This window comes from Columba livia, chromosome 1 (assembly GCF_036013475.1).
Source record: "Columba livia isolate bColLiv1 breed racing homer chromosome 1, bColLiv1.pat.W.v2, whole genome shotgun sequence".
NCBI classification, from domain to species: domain Eukaryota; kingdom Metazoa; phylum Chordata; class Aves; order Columbiformes; family Columbidae; genus Columba; species Columba livia.
Genome location: NC_088602.1, coordinates 131422517 through 131446341, shown reverse-complemented (window position 1 = coordinate 131446341; position 23825 = coordinate 131422517). Strand labels below are relative to the sequence as shown.

General features: G+C 36.6%; 1 long non-coding RNA gene across 1 annotated transcript in view; it reads right to left on the bottom strand.

Moving 5' to 3' along the window:
- The window catches only part of LOC135575460 (uncharacterized), a 31256-nt gene extending 7649 nt beyond the window's left edge, over positions 1–23607 (bottom strand). The window contains exon 1 of the long non-coding RNA XR_010466251.1: positions 545–23607. This is a non-coding gene — a long non-coding RNA (uncharacterized LOC135575460). The remainder of the gene's footprint in view (positions 1–544) is intronic.
- Positions 23608–23825: the final 218 nt, after the last annotated feature.

Sequence of the window (23825 nt, the reverse complement as noted above, 5' to 3'; positions counted from 1 at the left end):
GTCTAGAACAGAGCTTGGCCTGTGCTTCTAAAAATTGGTATAGACCAAACAAATGAGAAATAAAGCCAAGAAAGGCAGCAGTAGTCTGTGACACAGTTTAGGTCATGTGTGTTCTGACCTGTTTCTTCTCCATTGCAAATGTTTAAAAGAATTCCTATAGCCACCAAATAGCTTTTTATTTTCCAGGCTGTGTTAATGATTGAACACCAATGAAGGAAGTTTACTGAGTCGTTATTTCCCATCCCTTGAAGATTTAACCATAAGTGTGTTAAAACTATGTTTGGAGAAGGAGCCTAAGAAAACAAACACATCGGTTGTAGGAAAAAAGGTGCATTAAGTTATTTTTTAGTAAACTTGATTTTCTATACAGTAGAGTTGGTATATTAATTCCTTGTATTAGGGAAAAATTGTTGTTATCTATCCTTTGCTGCAAATATTAAAACCATTTTTAAAGTGACCTGAGACACAGCTGAGTGGAAAGGCATCTATTTGAACAAGTAAATGAAAAGCAAAGAAGAGTTCTCCATATAATTCTGACTCTTACCAGTGACTTGGAGATATCTTTTCAGACAGTGAAATGAAAGAATCTGCAGTTTCTGTGATTTTCTACATTCAGTTGCAGTACCTGAAAAAATTGCTGAAGTAGAAGAGTATCTAAAAGAAAAGAAGATCAAATTTATTTTCTGACACAAGGACTCTTTTTGCTGCTGGCATAAAAGTTAAAGCTAAGCTTCAACAAAATATCAGAAGGAGACACAAACAGCTGCTATATTTCAGGTCAATTCTACAAAATCAAATCAGCTATTCTCCTACAACCATGTAAAACAAATTCCAGAATGTGGATCTTCTGTGTTCACATTTGATTTGCACACACTTCCTCATGCTCTTTGTCTTGCACAGGGAATAAACTTTAACACCCCTTTTTAAACTTAGACCTCACAAGGTATGACTTCATGTTTTTCTTTCAACAAATCAAGAGAGAAATTATCAGATAAATGCACTCTGTACATATATCCCTAAGTCACTATGAAATATATCTTTCTACCATGAAATGCTTATTCATTTACCAGCCACAGTGAACACACAAGATCATTCTTTCAGGGTCACTGAACTAACGGGATCGGTAACTTGTAGGACAGGGAGATTATTTGGGTTTATTTCATAGCTTCCCCTTTACCTTCTACTCAGCCTCATTGGTGACTGGCAAAGATTTTATCAGTGAGACTGCAGTGGGTAAGGGCAGAGCAAAACACTTTGGAGGTTCAATGCCAAAACTGAGTCTCCAAATTTCCAAACAGAAACTCAATGCCACTGAGTTCAAATGGTTTCAGCTGCTGTTGGCTCCCGGTGGACTGCTCCAGGGGCACCTGCATCCCTCTGCAGAACTTGGCTTTCACACATAGCCCGAAGCTCTACGAGAACAGGAGTATCACAGCCCAACATGGGCTGCCTGGTCAGAAATCCCAGACATAACCTGGAACAATGGGAAGGAGAAACCTTTGCCCACACTACACTGGCTGCCAGCTGAGGGATGGAAAGGTGCAGGCAGACAGGGAAGGAAGCAGCAGTGACGCAGCTCCAGGTATGGCACCGCAGAGATGCAGAGCTCCGGCAGTTGTTCACCATATTGCTGTTGTCCTCACAACCTGCTGCAGGGAGCAGTCCCAGTCCTCTGGGCAGATGGCATGGTGTGGCCCACACACTTTTCACAGCTGGTGCCACTTACAGTGCTCTGCACACAGGTACATTTGAAGGGATCTCTGGATAAATACTTACCACAAACATCGTTGTACCTACTGACTCTCAGGTCTGTCTAGCAGACTATTTGTGCTGTGCTCAACAGTTATCCACATGTTGTTTGCCACATGGTCATGGCCTTTATATTCCCACCACTTTCATCTAGGCTGCTTTCATTTATTTCTATTTCTAGCAGTGTACAAGACCATACTCCAACTTCTCAGCATGCAGAAGGCCATCGCTACACATGTCCAGGTAAATTTCTACAGCTGTAAATACTATCTTCTCCTGTCTACACAGTGTCAAAAGAGCCTAACTCTTCTGGCTCCATGTGGCCCTCCTTTTGGCCTAGGACTCTTAAGAAATAACATTTCCATATAAAAAATAACAATGAGAGAACTCTTTTGCAATCCAATATCCTTGCGCTTAGACAGCACAGTCCTAATTGTTACTGCCCTGAGATAAGGAGCCTGCATGATCTGAGGGTGTGAGATGGTGTCAGGGGAGTTGGGACACTGCTGAAAGCCTAGGCTGGGTAAAGGGAGTAAGACTTAGTGTCATCACAACCATACTGTGTATTGGCTCAGTCCCTTAATTAACTGCCAATCCATTCCCAGACTTTCTCTGGGAAAGAATATAAGCATTACACAGAAATCTCACTGACGGCATGTGCTCTGCTTCAATGGACCTGTACCCCATAGCAGAAATTAATTTGGAAACCCAGAAAGATAACTGCTAATATGGTAACTGATAACAAAAATACCAATTAGCGATTTTCAACAAGTGATTGAGACCCTGGAGATCCGTGTTCTAACAAAACTTGCCTAATCCCAGCAGGTTATCAGTTCTTGTACAAAAATCTGCAGTTTCATCAGATAATTCTTAGGGATACACAAATCAGCAATATTTGAAAACCACTGACTAAATATGATCCAAGAAGGTGAACATTTTGAAAGTCTTCTCTCTACACTACAATTAAATACAACAGATTTTAAAACTTCAAAATTTACCCCTCCACGGATTAAAACTTTGGAGCTATTGGTGTAAACAGCAGAATTACTCCTTGTCTGCAGGAGACAAAATTACAGTGTTATAGTTCCTGGCATCCTTCAGAATTCTTCAGGTTTCCCATTTTTTGAGGGTTTGTCTTTGTTGTGTTTTGCATACATGAACATTTATAAGAGGATGCATACATGGCAGGTATGTGTACATGTTGGAAGATGGCAGTAGTTACACTGTTTCAGGAATTTCTCATGTCGTCTGTGGGCTTCTCGTTTTGGTTTATAATTTATTGTCTGTATTTAACTAACAGGTCTAGAAGCCTCTGAATCTTCAATGCTGCAAGTATAAAATTATGGTATATTTTAAATGCTTCTCCATTTTGATAGTTCAGCATATCAGAGACACTCATGAAGAATGATTAATTATCAAGAACAGTAAACTCAGCCTTGCACAAGGATCAGCCAGCACTTTATTGAGACTCCCATTTGGGCAGAAAAGTTCGTGAGACCTTGCCTAAGGAGTATAATTCCATACAATGAAATAAATTCTGTTAACAATCACCGGAATTATTTTTGTTTGAAAACATGAAGCACTGTAGCCTCTTTGCTAGTTGAACTGCAACCACTTCTGCAGCATAATATTTTTTGTGTCAAAAGAAAGAAATATGCAAAAGAGAGTGCAAAACTATGATCACTGATTATTTTCTTGCACCCAAAATGAAAATGCTATGTGCAGGCAGAAGTGACAGTCCCCACTCTTCAGCCCCAAATTTCTCTCTTAATGGTACACAACAGGTTAAAATATTATGGAGAAAATACTATATTATTCAATCTTGTAATAAATTTCTTCAGGCAACATTCAGTAGCTCAGTTCAACCACTGGCCCCACTGGAGAGTTTTAGTGGTCTGAAGATTAAGATTAAATTCTGAAATAGCAAAGCCAAATTTTCTAGTTTTTCCAAGGGGCAGGAGGAGGATTGTCTATCTCTCTTATATGTACAAAATAAGTTTCCATTATTCAAGAGTTGTTCCATAGATCAGTCACAAAGGCAAGTATGCTTTTTCTGTAGTATGCACAAACACTGCCTTTATGACACAGTGAGGTTTTAGTAAACAGAAACCTTTTAAGTAACATTATAGAAGTAACCATTTTACCTTCATACTCTTTCAAATGGGTGCTGGTACTTTCAAAATGGCACACGTGAAATACGTACGAATCTAATGAGCATATAGCACATTGGAAATTTACTCCTAAATGGCTTCTATTGTAAAATGGTAGTCAATTTACATGTCAGAATAAGGAGTTCTGAATAGAAGGAAAACATGAATATCCTCGCTTACACCAGTTTAATTCCACAGACTTAATTGACATTATTCCTGACTCGTGCTACTGGAAATGAAAAGAGAATCAGATGTGAAGCATTGTGGTGAGTGTTGATTTGCTGGTGATGAAAGTAGAGTAGCCTTCCATCAAAGAATAGCATGCATTACTAAGCTCATTTTGTTGTACTAAATGGCTTAATTCTCAGAAGAGGAATAGTCCCAAGCCAGAAAGCTAAAATCAGTTCAAAAGCACACACAATATGAACATATACAGAAGAAAAATGGAAAAAAAAAAAAAAAAAACACGAAAAAACAAAAAACCAACCAACCAAACAAAACAAAACAAAAAACCCCACACAAACAACAAAAAAAAAAAAAACACACAAAAAACAGAGAATAAAGAGTTGGTATTTTGCTCTTTCCATCTAAAGATCTCAACACAATTTACATCACATTCCTTTAAGGAAAGTATTATATAAATTTGGAGATAATGAGAAGGCAAGATCGAGGACATCACTTTCAGAATCACATCAATTATTTGGGAGCCTTTGTTCCAAAAACATATTGAAAGAACCAGAATTTCAGAAGAACATTACCTTAAAATAATTTCCAGCAAATTAATGGGAAGAACGAATGTCCAGAGTTTCTGAAAAATCTGGCTAATGATTCCACTGACTAGGCAGCATGAACTTCAGTGGATGCTGCTGGGAACATTAATGAGATCCAAACAATCTGCATCAAAACTAGGATGGGGACCTCGATCTTTTGTTTCGGTTTGCATCTTAATCACAAGACCTTACATCATTCTTGTTCTAGTTCAGGGATTTAAATATGGCCATTTTATAATTTGATAGACAGTTATCACATGGGTACAAACCTTCTCAGCAAGGATAGTTTGGTCAGTAAATGATAAATCAGCTACACTTTTTTCCAGTTAGCTATTGTCTCTTTTATTTTTTCTATTATGGGTAAGTTCATGATAAGCTCACGATATCAGTCTGCACCAGTCACTTACTGCAACACGCAAAACTTCCTATTGTGCAGAAATAGAAGACTGGACAAAGCCTCTATTCAGGCAGTGCCAGTAACAACTGTGGAACTTGTTTGCCTTACACTCCACTCTTTTACCTGTAAGCTCTGCTGCCTCTAACATCACACAGCTCTCAAGCAGACTCCAGAAGTACATGATGCTACAGGGTTAATGGACTCAGTTGCCAAGATTCAACAGCCAAATAGAGATGGGTGTCAGATCTCTATATATAATCTCTCATACATCCGGATCTGGGAAATGGAATCTGTACAAATGAAAGAGAGATAAAACTAAACCAAGTACGCCTTTAATGTTAAGAGCCTCAATCAAGACAATAATACCTCCATTTCGTAACTACAGGTTTTGCTTTACTTTAGCACTTGTTTATTAAACCCCTTGCTTCTCATATTCTGAAATGGAAATAAGCCAACTTTTGAAAGCAGTGGCAAAGGGTTTTACGTTACTGAGGGGCTCTAGGTGTGGATGAAGAGAAGTATGCTGATTACACAGCTCACATTTTCACTTACTGTTTTTTTTTGTGCTAATTGTACTTCTTTTTCTTGTTCTTGAAGGATATAGGGGCTTTGGAGATGTTTGATCCCAGTACCACTAAGTAGTAGGCCCTGGAACTCTGACATCTCTCAGTTTAAATTATCAGGACATAAAAAAATAAAATCTATATCTGATAGAGACATAGAAAAATCCTAATCTTTGAGTCCTTCAAAATTACACTGGTCAACATGCTAGAAAAGCTTACAATGAACAGAAATAATTCTTCTCTGGCAGGGAGATGGACTAGGTGAATGAATCAGTCTTTTCTGTATCTAATTTCTATGATGGCAAAGCATGAACATTCTGACCAAGCAATTTACATTGATTTACAAGTATAATTTATAAATCTGTGGGTTCATACATCAGGATTTCAGATCAGCTTATATAATGTATATAAATATATTTTCACTTTATTTGTTAATGTATTACAAATGAGGATATAAATCTGACACGAACACAAGTTTACCTAATTTTATTCATTTAAAATGACAATCAATCCTGTACAAATGTGTAGCAGAGGACTACAGTGCAGGCTTTGTTCTGTTCTTTAGCCCAGGGTTAAACTTGCAAATTTAATTTGAATCATTTACTTGTCTTTTGAGATATTTCCTCTTGACTGCTTTCTTACCCTAAGAAATACATTCATTCTGAGGGCCAGATCCTCGGCTATAATACAACTAGAACATCCTTCAAGTTGGTTCATCATCTTCAGTAAAGTTATGCTAGTTTTCAACATTTGAGGAGAAAGAGGAGAAAACTTTGATGCAATTAAATCAATAAGAGTTTTCCTATTGAATTCAAGGATTTCATCCTTGACCTTTCTATGTATACACTTTTTTTTTTTTTAAGACTAAAGTGATATACAACAGCTCTGTATAATATGCATGTAGCAGATCCTTTTATGGAAAGAGTAGAAAGCTCCTCAGACAGTGCACATCCTGTTTCCTTGCGAACAGTTTCTCAATGTTTATAAAACAAAATATAGGATGAGTTATGTCAAAGATTCATATAAATTTCACCATTTATAAATATTGTGGATGTATTTTGGGCATAAATTATCATTTAAAATTGCTTTAAGCCTATTGAGCCAGCCATAGTCTAGGTTTATATCAGCTAGAAAACTTTTTTACTTTAAGAGTACTTCTTGTCTGTGGTCATATTTTTGAACGAAGGGTTTCACATAAAACCAAAATGACAGTGGACATTTAACAGGGAAGGACTGAAGCAATAAATGTCCAAAGAGCAGCTGGATCCTGTTTCAGCCTGCATGAGCTGTACCAAGTAACTGACAGTCTTATTGCCTTTCCATTTTACACAAAATTACAGTAAAAAAAAAAAAAGGTATCTTCTGGAAGCTATTCCGTGTGGAATGTAACTCGTATTCTGGGCCGAGTTTATTTGAGCAGCAGATAGTGGATCCATAGGTGTATATTTCGAGAGAAATGTAGTTGTGGAAATTAAAGACAGAAAAATTACATGTAGAACCCAGCTACACTTAAATCCATAATGTTTTTTTTCATCTGCTTCCATGGGAGTTGTAACAGGCCCCCTGGAGAGAAATCCTGGTTCCTTTCAGCTTCTTTGAGCAAAAAATGTCCAGGACTGTACCTCACAGAATACAAGCATGACACATTCATGGATACTGTTAAAAAGACAGAGTGATCTATACTTAATTGCTCATAAGGTAGTATTAACTTGAAGTTGTTTTTATTGTACAAAATTTCTTATTTAATACCTTGTATATTTTACCAATTTTATATCAATTTTCTAACTGCAATGTGCTTTTCTCCCCCTCTCGTATTCTAAGGATATAATGTACTAAAAGTAAGGACTTGATCCCACATGACCAAACACATAGAACTCTTGCCTGAAATCAGTGGATGTTTAAGACCTATAAACATTTACACATGCTAGCACCTCCATAGATTTAAACAACCTCCCTCCCTCCCTCAATTCAACACCTGGCAGAATCAAAGCAAGCTGGAGAGAAACAGGCCCCACAAATTTTCACCTTTGTGCTTCTGCTTATATCTTATTACTTCTGCTAATTTTGCTGCAAAGCATAAAGTAAACTCTGCATTCCAATCTAATATAAATGACATAATTTAATGTGACTAAGAGATATACAGATGGCATTGCATTTCCTGCACAGTGTGGAGAGGTCAGACAGCAATTGGCTATAACACAAACTAAGCTAATACAGAGCTACAAGCTGCCAGATCTTGGTCCCACTTACTAACAGCCTGTGCTCATGTAATTGAGCATGCAGCAACTTTCTCAACTGCACTTAAGCAAGGGACGATGTTGGAAAATGTCAGTGCTCCAGCTTAACAAATCTTCACATAAATGGGAAATATTTTAAAAGATTTTCATGATAAAAGGTTCAGCAGGAACAATCTTTTTGTTAAATGTGCCTAGATCTACAGCTCATATATCACAGCAGTTTAGTCTTCCCACATTTAGGAAAACTGCAAAAATAAATCTTGACATTCAAAATAAGCCACTTCTATTGTTCACTTTGATACACAAAAAAAGTTAACAACAATTTATGGTTACAGTTTATTTTTTGTCTACTTCTAAGTGTCAAAAATATAAGCAGCAACAGTTACAAAATTGTCTAGTGTCTAGTATATAAGTCCCTCTTTAAGCCTGATTCTAAGGAAAGTGAATTTATTAATTTTTCAGTGCAAAAAGGCTATACCAAATGGACTACGATTCCATCTGCAAAGGATCCTGACAAGTTTGTTTCACTTCAGAAAAGGAAAAAGAGGCATTAGAGTTGCCTCATCCATGTAGCTAAGTGATATTCTACCTCACAACAAGCTGTCAAGCAAGGCAAGTCCAAGTAGAGGGAAAGAAGGGAGTCTAACAATACAGATGACCAAACTGTACTGCTCTCCCAAGATCCTTAGCACTATAATGTGCTAGGATGTCCTCAGGAGATACTACAAAATACAATAATAAACAAATACTTCCCTTAATATAATCAGCAGGGCAAGCCCAGGGAAGGTGCAAAGAGAGGCGTTTTTGTCCCTACACATACAAGCAGCTAGATTATTTGATATTTTTAAACCAGCTGTTCAAACCCAAAACAACTGGGTTAACTACCTTCTGCTGATTAATTATTAGTAATCACTTTCTGATGAGTAAAATGCACAAATATAAAAGTATGTAAAGAGTGAAACCATCCTTTACAGACACTGAGCTCCAAGCTTTTTTCTGAAGATGTTCTGGAAAAGACATTTGGGTTTGCGGCTGTGAATGAGTCTCAGTTCACATGAGATTAATTTCTGGATCCAATTTGGAAATAAATTATCTCTCTAACATGCCTATAATTCAGCAGAAGACATCCAAAGAGTACATGTCCAATCATAGCAGATCAGCTGAGATACGGTGACTTACAATGCCACTGTGATATTATCACATACAGTTATGTTCTCTGTTACTTTTCAGCTACCTGAACTATATGGAAGCATGAAGTGACAATCTGGACACTGTTGCCAATACTTGAATTTTATGTATGAATCTTGAAACACTTAAAAATTTCTTTAAATCTCCAGATAACCAAATCAAAATATTATTAGAGAATATAAACTTTTATTAAAAAACACAATGGTATTTCCAGACCTGTTTGCCTCAGAGAAAAGCTTAAAAATTTGCATAAACCAAAATACATTAAAGAGTATCTATATTAATAATTTTAAAGGCAATCTAATGATTTCCTGAAGCTTGACTCATGCTTTTCAAATCTCCGTAGCTGTCAAAATTAAAAGACAGTGTAGGAAGATCTCACAATATTAAATGACTGTGCATAAAAGGTGAAATTAAAAGTTGATAAACACAAAATAATGCAAAAACCAAAAGTAATGGTAACTATGTATACCACAGTTACAAGTTCTAAACTAGCTGTTACCATTACAGAAGAAGATCTTGAAGTTACTCTATTTGCTCACCAATGTCAGTTTAGTGATCAGTGCTGGTCAGACATGCAAACTGAACATCAGGAATGACCGAGAAAGGAACACAGATTAAAATGGAAAACACAATAATCTAGATCTAATACAAACACATCTTGATTACTGCTTGGAATTCTGTTTCCTTCCATGTCACACAGTAGGATCAGATAAGACTCAAAGAAGGACCCCCATCATTTCTGGAGTTATGAAACAGCTAAATCACAAGATTAAGTGAAGTTGAATAAGTATCAGGTGAAATTAAAACATTTCTGAAAAAGTTAGGTGGATTCACACTCACACTTGCAACTTCTTGCATGCAATTTTGTAAACATTGAAAAAATAGGGTAACTACAAAGTTTTTTAGATAAACACTGTTGAATACTTCCCTAATACTTACCCGAAACACAATCTAGAGTTATGTGTCATTCTCTCATGCCAGGAGTACTTTTCACGCTCCTTTTAAAAAAGAGAAGCCCTTCTGCATGATTTTCCTGACCCATCATAGCTTGGATAATTCCAACTTTGAGTAACAGTTTGAAATAAAAATATATTTTCCAAGTCATTCAGGCAAGACGTGTGGGCAGTGTTATACGCCTGAGGAGTGGGTGGCAGATGAAATTCACAAGCAGAACATATGCTGCTTTCTCTAAAAGCAATGCATACAGCCTGCTTTCATGTGCCAGACCAAAGGCCTCGTGGCACCCGGGCTACCAAACTTCTTGAAGGCATTCAGGAATATCCTTCAAAGACACAGCTGTAACAAAGCAGCACCTCGGTCAGCCTGGCAGACACCAACAGGTATAGACCTATTATGAACCTAAGAGGGCCACATTTTATCCTCTCGTTTACCTAATCCTATTCACTGTCCAAATTCTTAGTCACTACATACCAAGTATCAAATTCACCTTTTACTTCTCTTTTTTCCCCTCAGTCTTGTTGGTCAAGACATCAAGCCTCTGCCTCTTCCAAGGTTTCATTTTGCTACTGTGATCCCCCTGATGCAGCAGTTTCATCTTAAAACATAAGCTACTCAAGCTAAATGCCAGCCTTCAATGTTTCAAATTTAGAATTTTTTTGAGGTACTTGCTCTCAGAGTGCATTAGCTGGCTGCAGTGCTTGATTAGCAATGCTCTTTCTGAGTGGTATATTTACTCCCAGGAGCACTTCATCATTTATCATACTTATGTTCATTTCACTCTTATTCCAGTCATGGCAGCTTTCATGTAAAATGTTTAAAAAAACAAAACAAAAAACAAAACAAAAAAAAAAAACCAAAAAACACAAACACCAAGATTAATACCTATTTAGTACACCTTTAATACCATCTTTAATGCACGCACACACTTCAGAGACAAACGTGTTCTCTAGCTTCTCTATGTTAGGCTTTTTGATTTTCTTCATCAGTGTTATGTGAATGTAAATACTAGGAAGAGCTGTGAGATAATATAAAACAATATAAAAATCTGAATATCACTAGAGAGCCAAGAGGAACAATGGAAATTCAGGCCAACCAGCTGGTCGAACACAATGCTCCACTTCAAAAGGTGTCTCTTCAAGAATCCTGCTACTGAAGTATAATGTGATTTTTGGTCACAGTCATTCTGACATCCCTGTTACAGAGATTGCCTATGTACAGTTGGGTCACATCTCTAGAATTTAACTCAGACAGACATTTTCTTTTCATCTTTTGTTTTACAGAAACAATTGACACCATCTGTTTTCATAAGAAAGTACTTTAGCTGGACTTCCATAGGTGGTATAGTCCTCAAGGATGCAGCTGGAAGTGTGAGGAACTAAATTTGTTCTATGTCACAAGACACAGGAATCACAAAGATGCTTAAGCATCACAGAATACGACTGACAGGTACCTCTTCCTACAAATGAATATGAAAGAGGGCAGGTTGGCAAAAAAATAATAATATTAATTTCTCAGAAATTCCCCTAGCAAAAAGAAAATAACACTTTTATTATCTAGAGGAAAATTCTGTTTCACTCTGCTGAGTCCCTAAGAGAAACTTTTAATTTTAATTTAGAAACTTCACATCGAGTTAGTTCTCAAGCTTATGTATTATTTCAAATCTGAACTTTCCAGTGTCTCTGTTTCTTGTGCTTCAGGCTAGCAGGTTGTTAGAGTGCTATAACAATGAACTATCCTTCATTTACAGCTATCTAATTATGTAAATCACCAAGTTGTATTCCAGATTCCTGACTTACTACAACTAGCTTCAACACAAACTGTATCTTACTAACTAAAACAATGTTGTGAAAAGGTGTTTTTTATACATAAGAAAAACAGAACAAGCACTCACTAAATGGAAAGGAGATGGCTACAAAATAGCTATCTTAGGGATGCGTTTTTTTAAGTTCCGTGAAACGTAAAGGGCTAAACTGATCAAAGTAGATTGAGAAAAAATTGTCATAGAAAGTCAGCCCTGTGCTTAGGAGAGTTAAGAGCCCATAAAACTGCAGTTCTGTGGTTTTACCATATGCTACCATGTTCCAGCAATCATCGCCAAAGCACTGCTTTGGAGTGAACTTGTCTAAAGCATTTACCCTTTTCTAGTTAATTCCAGCTGTTTCAAAAGTTGTTGAGGAACTTCACCAGAAAAGAGATTTTTAAATGCAGTTAAGAGCAACTAAGTTACCTCTTCAAAGGACTGCTCTTATAAAAAAAGACAGCAAATAGAATATTAGCCCCAATTCATGGGCCCCCAAAATTATGTTCCATATCATCAAAGGGCAGAAATCATAACAATTTCATGAAAAATCTGTCACAGTATATACAAGAGTTATACCCCTCAAGTCAGTGGAAAATCATAACTAATATCTCTACTAAATATGATCCGTATTCTGGAAGAAATCGTATTTTCATTCTACCTCATCATTCTCTTCCTCTTTTTTTTAGACACTGTCACATCCTCTCCAGTCAACTGCTCTCCAAAGTTTGCTTGGCTCATTTGTTTTCCATCCTCCTAATCTTTCTTCCAGCCCTTTGGTCTACCTTATGGTAAATTATAGTGACAAAAAGACAGGAGAAAATTACAGAAAGACGCCCCACTAACACTAGAAATTTCACCTTCAGAAGATGTAGCCGCTGTGGTTTCTCAATCCTGGAAGTTCAAGGTTGAAGCACTTATATGGGGAAGCCTGAGTGGCTGCTGAGTGAGCTAGATGGTGCAGCACTGGAGGATAAATACCTCAGTGGGCAGTCATCCTCATGGCATCTTCCAAATGCTTTGCTGCATTCCCCAGCCTGCTATTGAACAGAAAGCACCAAAATGTAAATGTTGAGCCATACAGAGCATTTATTCCAAAATAAAAACAGCCATGACAATTTACACCAGCTGAAAGTTTTTGGCTTTTTAAACACAGACTCAGACTTTGAAGTTCCGAATTTAATATATCTATTAATTATATCATAAATAATAAATGATTAAGAATATGTTTAATAAATTATTATAGAATCATAGAATGTCCTGAGTTGGAAGAGACCCATAAGGATCATCTAGGCCAACTCCTGTCCCTGCATGTAACAACCCCACAGTTCACACCATGTGTCTGAGGGTGTTGTCCAGTCTCTTATTGAGCACTGTCAAACCTGGGGCTGTGACCATCTCCCTGAAGAGCCTGTTCCAGTGCTCCACCACCCTCTGGGTGAAGCACCTTTTCCTAATGTCCAACCTAAACCTCCCCTGGCACATCTTCCTGGCATTCCCTTGGGTTTTGTCATTGGTTGCCAGAGAAATCAGTACCTGTCCTTCCTCCTCCCCTTGTGAGGAAGCTGTAGCTGCTATGAGGTCTCCCCTCAGTCTCCTCCAGGCTGAACAAACCAAGTAACTTTAGCTGCTCCTCATACGGCTTCCTCTACAGTCCCTTCACCAACTTTGTAGCCCTCCTCTGGATTAAGTGTTGTATGTAAGGCTGTTCACAGTTATTTTTACACATGCACAAGATTGTTATGCCACATAAACCACATGATTTTAGCAATTATGTATCTTAATATTTCCACGTATAAACCAGACACTACATGGCAGAATAATAGAAGAAAATGCAACAAGGTCACAAAAATATTTAGAAACTTTTACCTGGTAGGAAAGAAACAAAGAAAGAATGGACATTTCTCCTCCCAGAAAAATTTATCTTAATAAAATTGAAGTCACTGCAGTAAAAAAATTACTGTCTTAAATTTTAAAAGGGAAGGAAGGAAGGAAGGAAGGAAGGAAGGAAGGAAGGAAGGAAGGAAGGAAGGAAGGAAGGAAGGAAGGAAGGAAGGGAGGGAGGGAGGGAGAAAGAGAGAGAAAGAGAGAGAGAAAGAGAGAAAGAGAGAGAGAAAGAGAGAAAGAGAGAAAGAAAGAGAGAAAGAAAGAAAGAGAGAGAGAAAAGAGAAAGAAAAGAAAGAGAGAAAGAGAGAAAGAGAGAAAGAGAAAGAAAGAGAGAAAGAAAGAAAGAGAAAGAGAGAGAGAAAAGAGAAAGAAAGAAAGAGAGAAAGAAAGAGAGAAAGAAAGAAAGAAAGAAAGAAAGAAAGAAAGAAAGAAAGAAAGAAAGAAAGAAAGAAAGAAAGAAAGAGAGAAAGAAAGAGAGAAAGAAGGAAAGAAAGAGAGAAAGAAGGAAAGAGAAAGAATGAAAAAATATTTTGATATGTTTCTAATAGCAAGAAAAAAACACTCTGATTTCTGATTATTACATTTGTTAAATTCTGAGACAGCGAATACAGTTCAAGAACTTATGCAAATTTTCAAAATCACACCAGTATCTTAACTGACATTGTAGGGGCAAAATTTGAACATTTAAAATCATAACCTTAACTGATTAACCTCTGTAGTAAAAGTTGCAGTAGAACAGAGAACTAAACCTGAATTTCCAAAAGCCTATACAGAAAAACCTGGACCTTACTTTTCTCCAAAATTAGTACGAAACTTGGCTTTTGTTTGGTCTACCTCCAATATTTATAAATGCCTCAAACAAAAAATTTATTAACTTAGTTAAATTTGACAATGGTTCAATTTAAAATGATTGCTAGGTATGGGAAATTTCAGTTCTGACTCTGAAGGGAAGTAAAGAGATGAAGCTTGGCAAGCTGACAGTTGCTGGCCAAAATGAATCTACGTTCACACACTGATGGTCCATGAATGCATTCCTTGGACAATGAATATTGTTGAAAACTCTGAGGAAGATGCTGTGGAATTGATTTGAATGCCATAATGAGTATATCTGTCCAGTTTCCTCAGCAGTTAAAAGCAAAGTTAGAAGAAAGAGCAATCAAGAAACTTGAGTAACAATCTAAGACAATGGTTTACGTTCAGTTTTGTTTTCATGAGTTAAAGGGCTGGAAGAAAAACAGGACAAACTATGGTAGCTGAACATAAAATGAATCCTCCATTTAAACATCATTACTCTCTTCCACAGATATATTTCTTACTCAAAATTATTTTCTCAACAATCCTGACAAATCTTCATCTCTACATTACCCACAATAAGTATGTTATGCACACTAAAAATGACAAGTCACAGGACACAGAGGGCAGATCTTTGGTGAATATTTTCATGTCACCAACTTTACAATTTGCTGTTCAAGAACGTTTTCTATGACTTACTTATGGTTTGCTGTTTCCACGAAATTTCTTGTCAACAGAGGAATGAGGTAATGGGGATATTTATTCAATGCTAGCACAGACAAAGCCAAGTTTAAAAAATCTTGATTTAAAAGTTGGGGAAGGGTGATCGAGGTACCCAAAATTCACAGGATTACAATGCATAAATCAGCCTCTTCACTCTCCCTCCTCCACTTCATATCCAAAAGGACTTTTAGGACCACTTGGAATGTAAAAGCAATCAAAATGAATCAGATATAAACCACTGTTTTGCAGTCATACTCAGCTGTTGAAAATTAGTGGCACAAGAATCAAGTGTTATCACTGCATTTAAAGCAATGTTTGATGATTTTATAGTTGCTAATATTGCACTCAGAGCCTTTTGCAAATTTTCTTGACTAACTATTTGTATGGTCTTAGTTCTGCATTAAGCTCATATGGACCTAATTGACTCAGAAAGAATTTCACAGATTGAACTGTTCAGATGAGATCATTTGCTCAAGATGTTTCAAATTTTGCAAGGACAGATGATTTTACGAGATTATTCCATTAAAGAGGTCAAATGTCTCAGGAGAAGGACAATAGGAAATACCTTTCTTTCTTTGTCTCTAAAATGCCATGCAAAAAGTATGCAATAATGTGAAGGAAGTCAAGGCAGGGAAAAAATAAGCAGAACTTGTTTTCCCTTAAATTTGCCCCGCCCCCCCTCTTATGCTTGCTATCTAATGCTGATTCATGCTTCTTTATAAATTGCTTTGGGATTCTGGTGGCATTAAAAAAATACACAAGAAGTCTGTACAGGAGAGAGCATATGGAACAGGTGGGTTGCAATTCATGGGAAGGAGGTTCCATGTGTATTACACATTGTGCTTTTCAAAGGGCAACGTGAAACTCATTTTGATTTTGTGGATGAGTTCAAAACTGACTACAGTCACCTCCCAGATCTGAAGTTTCCAGCACTGTCTACAGTACAGAGGGAAAATAAAACTTTTTTTTTTTTTTTTTTTTGTCCAGGTTAATAAATCAATCAATTTATGCATTACATATATGTGCAGAAAAGTGGCTGAAGGCGTTTTATTTTCTTCTGAATGATCAAAGTGTTGGCCAATGTTATGGCTGGAGGCCAAACTAGACTGAAGATGGCTTGCTCTATTACGCCTACTGCAGTATTATTATATTGGAATGACAGCAATTACGCTATGTATTTTTTAACTGTATTCTTCCATTATGGCAATAAATGGTTTTTTAAATGCCATCACTTTCAAATTATTCCACTGGAAAATACAGCAGGGATAAGTATCAAAGACAAAGAACTTTTAAATAAATCTGATCTCCCCACCTGCCATATGAAGCAATTTCTATGCCAGGTGGCAGATGTTTATGATGGTGCTTAAAACCAGTAAAAATTAAATAGATCTCAAAACTTAATTGTTTTTAGTGTAAAGGGCTCTCAATTAAAGGTGGGTTTTGGGTTTTTTTTTTGTTTTTGTTTAGGGACCCTATCAGAAATGACCTGAAAACCCAAAGTTCTTTAGCATAAAAGAGATGATAGAGAGATCAGAATCTCAAGCACTAAAAGAAGATTTTCTTTCCTCAATGTAAATTGATATATAATATCTCATAATCAGGCTATCATGACAGAGAACTCTTCAGCCCTTCAGTGTAACACTTAGTACATGTGGAATTTTCTTGATGCATGACATTTTATATAGCATATAGATCAATCAGACATGTTTTTCTCAGATTTTCTGCAATAAATATATTAGTAGTAGAACACCATATTCAAAAATCTTTTTTGAAAATTGAGTATATATATATCTGATTACAAATTTTACAAGTGATCTTATAGTTTATAAAACACTTAAATGCTCTTCTAATTAATACAATTTCTTATCTGAAGAACCATAATTTCTATAAGACAGTTTTCACTGCACATTATTCTTGCCAATGTTTCCTATATAAAGGTCAGCTATGTCTCTTTTTAGAGTTTCTTACACTTGTAAACATGTTGCTATACTTGAGAGTGACCATTGACATTAAGCCTTTTACGAATCAATGCCACATCTCACATTGCTCTGTGTCTGCTCTACGTCAGAAGTTGGTATAGAAATTCTATGTAAGTAGAATGTATTTTTTTCCACATGATTCCCTAGGATAACAACACTGCCTCAGCTGAAAGAATTCTGAAGAATATATGTGTTCTTTTATTCATCCTCTGCGTGAGTTTCTATAAAGTAGATATGGGCCTGGACTTGCATAAACCATACCAATTGAATTGCTGAATGAGAGAGGAATTCCAAGAGCTGGATCATGGTACACATGCATTAATTTGAATCCTCAATAAACCAATATCTAGGGCAAAAGAGCTTACCATCTCAGTAAGCATATAGTGGCAGAAACCTGGAGAAAATAAATTCCTGAGAAAGCAGTAAAAATACCATGAAGTACTTCTACACTTCTTTTTTTTTTATGCTGTAGAACAGGACAAAATATTTGTTTGTGTTGTTACAGCTGCAAAGAACTGGTTGAACTGTCCTAAGCTAAAAACCAGCTCATATCAAAATTCAGGACTATATTTCTAGAAAAGGGCTGTGTGTGCTCTTCACTGTAGCATGCCTACACCCTTTAGGATGCCTGGTCTCACTGATCTGAAGTATATGTCCTAGACTACAAAAGCTATCTAGTGCTAAATTTTAATGTATAAGCCTTTATTTCAAACATATTAGTGACAGTTCTGCATAGATGTATGTTAGGCATTTTGACTGTGGAGTGTTTATAAGACCTCAAATTCTGTAGTAATGAGGTGCTGAAATTATAGTTTGTGTCCTGCAAGGGGTTTTCAAGTCAAGGAGTACATAAAGTTGGTTATCCAGCACTGCTGCTCTCAATGCTGCTATGCAACACCATGACCACAGCTGATGGCATTACTCTTCTTCAAAAACATGTGAATCCTTTCACTAGAAGAGAGATCTTTTGGTCCTGAAAAGTAACTCTATCTAATGGCAATGGTTTTCAACAGTGTCTAAGCTAAGCCTGGTATACTGCTAATAGCTTTCGTTTCTTCATGGATGAGTTGCCAGTAGGATTGTCTGGGATAGTATGAAATCAACAACTCCTTAGGTAGTCAAGAGGTATAAGTGTAAGATAAAATGCTATCATTATGGCTCTTTTATGACCATTTTGGTGAATACAAAGATGGCACTTTCCCAAATCCAAGTTTACTTCATTAAAACTACTCAATTAGCACAATACCACTGCCAATAAAGTCAAGAAATATTGGTTCTTTGCTCATTTAAAACTTAGTATGGAGGGAAGGGAGACAGGCTGTACTGTAGCTAGGGCTTTGAGGTACTGCAGGAAAGAAGATTGCAATGAGTTAAAGTCATGACAAACAAAAGTATGACAGAAGATACAGTAAAAGCAGAGGTAGAGAAAAAGGGATACATGAGAGATGTAGTCAAAGACATTTCTGTGTTTGCGGCCATGCCATGCTTCAAATGGTCCAGTTTCTCCATCTTCCTTCCCAAATTTTGAGGAACTTTTGAATCACAGGAAAAATATTTTTCATGCAATCCAGACAAGTCTATTATCCATCTTACTAACACTTTGGTGTTTTTTCTGCTGCCTATTTTATGTAAGAACAACCAGCCTTCCTCTGGTCACTGTTCTAATCTCTTCAGGAATGCCACAGAGGTGCAGGAAACTTGGAGAGGGGGTGTTTAGGAGATCGACCATTAACTCCGCTTGGAATTTCAAAATATATAGAGAGAATAAATTCACTATGTGTCTGTGTTCTTGTTTGAGACATGACCTTTTGTCTGAAACCCACTAATAGTGAACATATGTCACAGCAGAAAACTCTTTGTCACCCAAGTTATTTCAGCGCACCACAGTTAACAAATTGTTATTCCGGTTACATAGTTCCTCTGATCATGCTAAAGCAAATCTGTCACAGAAAAAAAAAAAAAAGAATCTTTCCCATAAAAAGTCTCATAGTTAAAGCATATAAGATCACCATTATGCAAGCTCATTAGACGTACACAAGCTATACTTTTCCCTGTACAACTGAAATTCATTGATAAAACAATGAAGTGAACTAACACCCCTCCTAAATAAAGTTTCACCACTAGCACTGTATGTTAATGGAGCTATTTCATTGTTAATGTGACTGACTGCTTATTGATTCTTGCAGTAATCCAGCAAGGGCTTCAGAGTACAATTTAGTTTGGAGAGCTACGGGTCCAACATCTATGCTCAATTACAACTTTCAGAAGGGTAGATCAATAAAATTTAAATTGCTTATGGTAATCACAACTTCAAATCATTGCGATCAGCATAAGCAATCTGCTGACCCCAGCCAAGCTCCTAAATTGAAACTTGTAATGAGTGGTCATTTAGTTTGGGTCCATTCATATTATTTTGGAGGCAGGTGATGAACAATTAAAGATCAGTCAGCACCTTCCCTACCCAGCATTCCCATCTGAATTCCCAAAGTACTAATATGTAGTAACCCTAGGGTATAGGCCTTTGCACTTCTTTAATGGGTATTCTGTATGAATAAGCAATTATATTTTCTATTAAACAATTTCAGTGTAATTGAATTAGCAGTTATAATATTGCTCGGGCAAGCAGAAGCTTTCCTAGGGAAAAATTAAGTGATATTGGGTAATTCAAATTAATTTGTAAGACTGAAAAATGTAACCATTGAAAGGAATTGTTCACACTCCCCAAAAAATTACAATTAATGAGCATATTGTTTCAATGCATAAGTTTCCTAACAATTTGTTGTTTGGTCATAATAGCTTTTTCCTAGTTCATTATAAAAACTTGTCTATTATAATGAAAATTTCATAGGCTGTTTTCTTTGACAAAGCGGGTTGCAAGTTTAAACAAAGATAGCCTGCAGATTACTTTCACGATAAGAAGTCACCTTAGAATTACATTTTAATAAATCATTGACAATAAATCTTCTGCATTACAGCACTAGGGTTTAGAGAAGGAGGAAAAACGGCAAATACAGAGAAAACGATCAATGAAAATCCCCTTCTGCCAATATGAGAATAGATTGACCAACTCTAACCTAAAGTTTTGCTATGCACAAAAATAAAAGCTCAAAATGGTTTACTTAAAAAAAGATACAAAGCAAACAGCAATAAAGTCTGCACACGGATGCAGAATTAATTAACATATTAATTTATTAATACTCACCTAACAGCTTTTTGCAAATGGACTCTCTTCAGGGTAGTTACTGATTATTTAAACAAGCTAACACACTGATTTGGGAATATTTTCATTAATAAAATGCCAAACATACATGTTTCTTTTTCACGAGATTACATATTATTCACAAGTATTTGAAAAACTGATGAACATTTCTACTTGAGATTCACAAAACATTACATGGATTTTAGCACAAACAGTGCTTTGCCTGAAGACTCTTTAAACTGGTTTAGTCATCCAACCAGACAGGAATAATAGCTCCTGCATTTTCACTTGGAACAAGAAGACTAAAGGCCAGAAGCACCTAAGCTACATAGAATACCTCTTGCCATAGTAACCAACCGTGCAAAATACACCTTAGTTATGCCAGGTTTTGCACAGTTACAGAGAAAAAAAAAGTAGCTCATAATTTGGCAGGGGTGGGGAGAAGAAATGTAAGATAACCTAACCAGACAGAAATCTTCTGTATGTGTTACGCAACACTTGGATGATTTTCTGGGACAAATCTACCAAAAAAATTCTTCTGATCATGGACAAAGTCTAATAATGTCCCTCACTAGCTTTCATAATCACAATATCATGAAAGTAAAAGGCAAAAAATCAAAGCGGTAAATTTGGAGTTCTTGATTAAGCAGAACCCAGAATAAAAACCATGTCCCTGCCTACGAGTTGGCAGGTCACACTGGAAAGGGCTTCTCCCCTCCACCTGGCCTGTTGTTTTGTATGTGATGTAATGCTTCTTAAGAATATCAGTCTTCTTAAAAAGTATACTGATGTCTTACAGCTGCTCCTGTTTTGCAATACAAATGACATAATTACTTGTTTCTTGCTGGAGGGTGTCCAGTTCTTTCAGTTCATTTTTTAAATGCAAATCTTATTAAGCATTTTATCCTAAAATGGCTACTGCAAAGAGTGCAGTATGATCTCAGACGAAGATGGACAACACACCTCCAAAAATAAATACTAGGCAAAGAATGAAATCTGAATTAAAGCAGCATACCAAAACCTGAATTGATTACTTACTGAAATATGTTAACATGATGTAATGGGTAACTACTAAAATCAGATGTACAGTAATATTCCATGAATCACTGCTAGCTAGCCCACAATGAAGAAAGACATAATAAAGAGCACTGTTCAGCAAAAACCTCAAATTTTATAATAGCTCTGAAATGTTCTGTTTATATAGTATAACAAATTTCTCACCACCTACAGCTTCACATTTGTTACTGTGGACAGACTGCAAACTTTTTTACAGTGGCAAACAAAGCATTAACTCATTCTTGTGAGTAACTGCTCACTCATTTGGGCTCGCTAATGACACCTTACTCTTGAACTGGAGAGCACAACCACTCAGAAATTCCTGGCGGCAGCTGAGCTTGAAATTAGCTTCTCCTGACCCAAAAGCAGAAGTCCTTAGTATTTAACTTAAAGCAGATTTGCCATGAGTTGTGCCCTATGACACATGACAAATGACTGAACAGTTCTGATTCCATCCATTAGAGGTCAGTGGTACTTGTAAGCTCGCCAACTCATTACAGAACTGCAGAAAAGGGATTAATTAGTGTCCTAGCTTAGCTTCAAATATTGAACAATCCATATTCAAATTGTCTTTTGAATATGGTGGTGACTACATGAGAATTTTGGAAATGTAAATATAATGACAGTGTTGCATTTAGGAAAAAAAAAATGCAGTCCAATGACATTGCCAATGTAGGGACTTAAGTCCATCCTGTGTCCTTCACATAAATACTTTCAGGCCAGGAAGATGTCCATATCCTTTCCAGTTCATCTGCTGGGAGAGGTAGGTATATCTTTCTATGGAAGAGAACTGGTCCAGCATTGCCCTGTTTGTTCCAGGACGTTAAGTTGTATCTCCACAGTCCTGGAAATGCTGAAAGGAGAATGTCCTTTCTCCTCTACTTCTCCTAATGTGGAGAAAATAACAGTGACAAACAAGATAGATAAGAGTAGGTAATAGAAGATTCATATATAGATAGGTCTGTCCAAAATGGATCTAAAAGGCAAAATTTTCAGCCTATATAATTAGCTCACCAATTACTTTCTAAGTATCTGGGACTTATTGTCACCACACTAACAAATTCCTAACCTGTACATTTTCTTCACTTTTTTAAGTCATTCAGAAATCTTTTTTCTTCCAGTAATTAGGAGATTTAAACATTTTAAGTCAAGATGATAGGAAAGTCATAAATAAAATGCATCCTTTCCCTAAGTGGATCTTTAAGATGTTTTAAAGTATAAAAGCAACATGACATTTTACAGATTTGTGAATTTCTTGAAAGAAAGCTTCAAAATTGGCCTGACAAAACCTTAATCAATTTATCCATAGAGTGAAAATGTAACACCTGACCACGGCCAGGTGAGGGAGGCAGGTGGAAAAGGCTTTGTGCCGTCCCTGCTCAGAGGGGATCCTCAGCACGGCCCTGAAGATCTGCGCATAGGACACCACAATGAAAACAAAACAGCCAAATGTTACTAATACACTGACCACAAGAAGCCTGACTTCCCTGAGGTAGGATAGTGAGCAGGAGAGCTTTAGGATCGAGGGGATTTCACAGAACTGGCCTAAGGCATTGCCCTTGCAGAGGGGAAGTGAAAATGTATTGGCAGAACATTTTCAGAACAGCAGAAATTACCAGTTCCCTATGTGTGTAAAATGGGAAAAAGCAAGTGGAATCTTCTGGGTTAGGTTCTGATCCAAATTGCACAACTACTTGTGTGGGGTAAACTGATTTTAATAGTTATATCATCTTTTCTGTAAAGATCATCTGTAAAGAAAATCTTGATGAGAGATTTAGATTTCCTATCAGCATTGTGTCTAAAAGGATCACTATTTATGATATTATTTATTTGCACACTTCATTATACTTTATACTTGTCAGGAATCTTGCAGTAACACCAGCTTAACAGAATTCTTGAAACAATCACCTATGAGTTGAAAGGCTTACATCATAACTAAAGACAGTGTACCTAAACCAGGTCTTAACTGACCAACTTAAAAGGACAGAGTCCTTACAATAGTGTAAGAACATTGTTTATTGCATTTAGGGAATATCTAACCATGAAGGATACAACTTGTGGGTTTGGTGCTATTGCAAAAATAAATATGCAATAGGATTGGCAGTTTATTAGAAAGTCTTGTGGCTTGAATTAGGAAGTCAGAAAAATGTGGGCCTGTTGACCCATGCAGGTGGAAGAACATGAAGGAAAGCAATAGATGAAACAAAGGACAGAGTTTGTCCCCCACAGTAGGGCTTTATCCTGAACCATGTTATTACTGTTAGTGTGAATGAGCTAACTCACAATAGCTGTGGATTTGCATGCTCTTGACTTGTGGAAAACTCAGAGAAGTATTATTTATTTTAAAATTTCCTCACTGAGATTTAAACATTGT